This window comes from Leuresthes tenuis, unplaced genomic scaffold (genome assembly GCF_036924035.1).
Source record: "Leuresthes tenuis unplaced genomic scaffold, fLeuTen1.0.hap1 SCAF_23, whole genome shotgun sequence".
NCBI lineage: Eukaryota > Metazoa > Chordata > Actinopteri > Atheriniformes > Atherinopsidae > Leuresthes > Leuresthes tenuis.
This window is the reverse complement of record NW_027325377.1, coordinates 7,666,415-7,672,686: the sequence shown is the minus strand read 5'-3', so window position 1 is coordinate 7,672,686 and position 6,272 is coordinate 7,666,415.

Here is a 6,272-nt window from a genome sequence, read left to right as displayed (position 1 = left end):
CGATCATTATCATCTTCGATTATGTGTGCTTATTGCTGCTGGCAGGTATGACCACCTGCATTTCTCTGTGTTAAAGCATAGCTCCAGTCCATGGACAGCTCCGGGGCCCTAGATTCTATTGTGTTTCTTTTTTTCGGGTGGCAACACCCATTCAGAAATCCCGCCATCCCACCATTCAGACATCCCGCCATTCCAACATCCCACCATTCAGACATTCTGACATCCCACCATTCAGACATCCCGCCATTCCGACATCCCACCATTCAGACATCCCACCATTCAGACATCCCGCCATTCCGACATCCCACCATTCAGACATTCTGACATCCCACCATTCAGACATCCCACCATTCCGACAGCCCACCATTCCGACATCCTACCATTCAAACATCCCGCCATTCCGACATCCCACCATTCCGACATCCCACCATTTCGACATCCCGCTATTCCGACATGCAAATGTCCCACCATTCCGACATCCCGCCATTTCGACATCCCACCATTCCGACATCCTGCTATTCCGACATCCCACCATTCCGACATCCCGCTATTTCGACATGCAAATATCCCACCATTCCGACATCCTGCTATTCCGACATCCCACCATTCCGACATCCCACCATTCCGACATTCTGACATCCCACCATTCAGACATCCCGCCATTCCGACATCCCACCATTCCGACATCCTGCTATTCCGACATCCCACCATTCCGACATCCCGCTATTTCGACATGCAAATGTCCCACCATTCCGACATCCTGCTATTCCGACATCCCGCCATTCCGACATCCCACAATTCCGACATCCTGCTATTCCGACATCCCACCATTCCGACATCCCGCTATTTCGACATGCAAATGTCCCACCATTCCGACATCCTGCTATTCCGACATCCCGCTATTCCGACATGCAAATGTCCCACCATTCCGACAAGGCTTTCCGTATAAGGAAATGTGTATCAAATGTAACACGTTTACAGATGTGTGTGGGGGTATCTACCTCAACATCAATCCATCACACAACCATCACGCAACCTTCAGATAACCTTCAAAAAGGTCATTTTCAAAAAGCACTAAAAAAGCAAATAAATGATGAAATAGTTTATTACACAAAAAGGAGCGACAAACATAGACAAACACTGTTCACCGATTTAAAACTAATAAACAACTAGGTTGGGGGTAGCCTAATATATGAAATTGGTTTTATTTGCAGCAACGGGACGTCTGACACAGGTGAGCTGTTGTTGATGTCTAATTATAACCGAACCGTTTCAGAGGAGGACAGGGGAGGAGCTCGGTCGTCAGTGGTAATGATAGTAATGTTGTAATCAGACACTAGTTCACTGACCTGTAGTCCCCAGATATTCCCAGCCGCGTTTCCCAGACTCGTTATAAGCTCTAATGAGCGGACATCTCATTTATTCTCAGTCTCTGCATGTTAATGATGCTCACCTCTGTACCAGGTGACATGTTCTCGCTGTAGGCAGTGATTCCAGGTATGTAACTGGAGCGCTGTTGATATCTGTAATTGCAATTATTACTTTTGCATATGATGAGAGCGTGTAAAAGACACATGGCCGCTCCAGCTGGCTGCTGTGACAGGTCAGTGATACTGTATTTCTGCTTAATACCACAACAGAACATGTCAATGTCTCAATAACTTGTCATGTGCCCTTTAGCATTCTGGGGTGCAGAGTTACGAGCCTCTACACGACGACTCAGCTGATCCCTTAGGTTTTATATGGGATTCAGGTCGGGAGAAAGAGCAGGCCACTCCATTTGAGGTCTCCAGCAAGCGTTCCCTAACGATGCAACCTCGATAAACTGGAACATTGTCGTCCATAAAGATGAAATCAGGCCTGTGTTGTTCATGCAGGGGCACAATGACTGGATTAATGAAGTTATTCAGGTAGTATGGGCTTGTCACTGTACCATTCATAAAGTGCAGGGCAGTTCTGTACCGACTAGACACACCTGCCCACACTGTGACACCAGTTTAGACAAGGTGACAACAGTGGCTGATGCATAGCGCTCTCCTTCCAACACCGTTGGTGGCCATATTTCTGCTCTTCTACTCGGTTTTGAATGGTCTGACGTGACACTTGGGTGCCTGTCACCTCCCTTAAAGGGTAAGGTTTTTTTTTTCAAACCTGGACCTTATTTCTGGCATAAAATACGTTCATCCCAGTAGACGCGTGTGTAGAAAACCCTTTATAAGCCCCCTGATAGCCCCGGATGACAACAACACGGAAGCTATGAGCTAAGAGTGCAATAGTACGCGTTCATTCATTCATTCTTCTTAAAGTATTGGTGTAATAACGACAGATAATGCCTTATTTAAAAGCTGTATTGTCAGTGCCCTGTTCTCTCCCGTTATATGGATATACACGGATCTTGAGTAATCTAAATATCTTCCGAAGGACGCCGACTTTCACCAAACTGTTATCGGTGAGTAGATGAACGCATTTTATGCCAGAAATAAGGTTTAGGTTGTAAAAAAACGAACTTCCCCTTTAAATGTGCCTGGAGTTGAGTGGGATTCATCATCCGGTTCTGCAGGGCACTGTTCACAATGAAGCAGTCATCAGTGTGGGATGTGGCCAAAGGACGTCCACTTCTATGCCTTTCTGTGACTCTTCCAGTCTCTCTGTTGCAACCTGCTGATGATGACAATCTAAGCTCAGTGGCCACATCCGTCTGAGAAGTCTATGAAGTCTCGCAACGAGGCACAGTTGATCATTCATTAAGTGTGGTCTTGGTCTCACAATTTCAAAATGTGAACAGCATGATGAGGAGGACTGTTTAAATACTAATTCTAATTGAACCAGGAAATTTATCGGTCAATTCATGGACTAAACACCTGATGTGAATTTTGCCGTTCAACTCCTTGTTAGAGAACTGAAACTTGTGCAAAAAGGACTTGAAATATTGAACGATTGGACATGTGTATTCAAATGTTTACTGAAGGTCACATTAAGTTCACCTGGAAAGGTTAGAATTCATTTTAGGTTCATCCGGAAATTTCACCCGGAAGCCGAATATCCCTAACTTTTTTGTGAGTATTGTACGTTTGATAAACGATGCTAATCATACCTCATTTTCAGATTTTTTTACCACCTGATTTTTTTTAACATTGTTTAAATTTACATAGAAAACAACACAATCTTTATTCCTCATCACAATTGCTCCTTTACCCCCTAAGTTTACCCCTCTAATAGATATACATTTATAAAAAAAATATTTCTCCTGATCCTTGCTTCTTTTTAACATACATTTTCCTCTAAATTAATATTTTTTTCTGATTTTAAACAACTTCTGAATACAGTTTTGGAGGAGATTATCTTGTGCATTGTACAGTATCAGTCAGTGCTGAGCTCAACTGAATCAGAAAAATTTGAAAGCGTGCACTTTTTTACTTTATTCCATTTGTTTGTGCATAGTAATCCAGCCACTGAAACATTTATGATTATCATAGATTTCTTCTGTAGCACATCAACTGGATTAGTGTCTTCTCAGGCCTCCACACAGTACAGAACCAAACTGTAGCGTACTGTAAGGACTGCAGAGCACATTATCTGAGCCCCTCTCCCCTCTATCCAGAATCTGTACTGCTCCAGAACTCGAAAGAAGACAAGAAACATCATGGAAGACACCTCTCACCCCGCAACAGCCTCATAGAACTGCTTCCGTCTGGCAGGCGCCTCGGGAAAAATTGACCAAAGAATGAGACCCATGGACAAACAACATGAAAGAAAACTCCCAAACATAGTTGGCTAAGGTTAGCACAGCCACCTACTGAAAAACAAAAGTTAATAGTAAAATATAAATAAGAAAAAACGGCTAAAAGTGCGGAAAGGGAGAGAGCCACTGTTGCTGGCTGCCGCTCGACACAGCGCCGGAACTAAATTGAAAAACTGCCACAGTCAGTATCCTCAATTCCCAAACCATTAAAAAGTGTCATTAAAAGGAAGCGGATGGGAAACATGACTCTTATATATGATTAAGTTGGTCAGTGAAGACAATTTTAATAATTTCTTTATTCAAATGTCTGTGAAATGAAGATTTAAATTTTAAGTTGTTCATTAATTCTTCAGGAAGAGCGATTGTTTCTTTGTTCAGTTCTATTTTATTCAAAAGAAAATAAACCAGTAATCTCATCACACAGAAGCTGACCACAGGTTTCTATGATTGAAATATTAATCAAACATATGGACAAATACATTTATTTATTTATATTTTTTTTATTGTAAATGGATGACATGTTCACATCTGATTGTAAAATAATTAGATTTTTAAAAATGAGGTAAGATATTAAAGATATCTGGGTGCGCCTGTGTGTTTTCATAACGTTTCCTGAATTCTTTAACTCTTCTTAGATGTTTAGTGGACGTTTATGTTTATGTTTATGTATTTAGCAGACGCTTTTATCCAAAGCGACTTACAAATGAAGATTTAACAAGCTATATAAAGCTAACAATAAACTACATAGAAGGAATTTTTAAACGTCTGGTCCTCTCGACATTTATAATCAGTGTTAGCGTCAAAGCATCATTCTATGGCGATGGAAGCAGAACTTTCATCCCCACAGCAGCAGCCGTGGGAGGACTGGATGAAAATGTTTCTAAGGGTTCTTTCAAATGTGTCTGAAGAAGGTCCGTGAAACTATGGTGATTAAGAAATGTAAGCAGGGTAACACCAGGTTCTGGGAGCTTCAAGATCATCTCTGGGTTCAGTAAAAAATCTTGCAAATCATTCTTTGAATCTCATGAAAAGCAGCACAAAGAAAAGCCTCTGAAAAGAAGGCTAAAAGAGTAAGATCAGCCAACCCAGAAGCAAAATCATAGTTATCTCTGGACATACGTCATGGATTCTCCAGAAAATATAAAAAAGGGTTTGTCCTATCCTGCCCACACCAGATGCAGCTGTTGTGCAGGCCCGGTTCATCCAAATCTTCACTCTTCTTCTGGTGCCGTCAATCATAGCTTTGAACAGGCGGGACTTTCTGATGATCCAACAATTCTGATCTTCTTGCAGAGCCAAGCTGCTGCTGGGCAAACCATCCTCATTCCTTGCGTAGGCTGCTGCGTCTCTCATTGTATGAACACGTGCAGGAACATCCCAACATCCTCGATGCTGGACTTCTGGAAGTGTTTGCTTGGCGGTTAAATCGTGGCCACTGGTTGAAGGAGAGTCATCATCAACGGCTGTAACATTAGTTTGAACTGTAGATTCATTAGTTTGAACTCCTCCTTTAGGGAGCTGTGGTGTATCTGTGTCCTCTGATCCAGTGGTTCTTTCTTCCTCAGGTACGCTGATGGAAAAATAACATTTCTGTTCATAGTCATAATAATAATCCTTCCTAACATAACATTTATTCTCCGGCTGTTTGACTTTACACCGACTTTTTTTCCCTGCTTTCTGATACAGCTTTCTTAATCCTCTGAAGGCTCCTTTAAAATCTATTAGAGCTGCAGGTTGGTTGCTGTCTTCTTGATGCTGGACTTCTAGAACTGTTTGCTTGGTGGGATATTTGTGGCCACTGGTTGAAGGAAAATCATCATCAACAGCTGTAACATTAGTTCGAAATGTAGGTGAAACAGCTCCTCCTTCAGGGTCATAACAATAACCCTTCCAAACATGACATTTATTCTCCGGCTGTTTGACTTTAAACAGACTTTCTTCTCCTGTGGAAGAAGCATTGTACTGATGCTGCTTTATAGCCTTTATGAAGTGTGTAACCTCAGAGTTGATGTTCAGTTCGGGTGGATGGGGATTGAAAAGTCCGAGACCTTTTGCAATACAGTGAGAAGCACGAGCAAAAAATCCCAACATGTTTCCAGATTCACTTAAGTGCTAATAATTATTTACCTGTTCAGTAGTCAAAGTTTGCAAACTGATCAATACTTCTGTAGGTAGTGGACAGACCAACAGTCAGCTGATATGAGACTTTACGTCACAGAATTCTTTGGAAAGGAACTCTACGTCACAGTTGCGCGCCTTTGTTACGTCAATATTAGAACTCGCGGTTCGTCAAAGCGCGTGACGTTGCCTAGCAACGGCGGTCACAGCGCGAGCATGTAAGGCGAACTTGCGGAGCAGGACTGCTTCTCCTCCGCGAGCTCGCAGTTCGGCTGCACGCGAGGACACTTTCAGTCCCACAGCGTGCTCAGCGACCAGGTGAGTAAAATGGCAATGCACCATCTCAGCCAATATGGGTAGCTAAAAAACAAGCCGAAAAAAGAAGAAGAAAGAAAACAGTTCTGCTCCATGT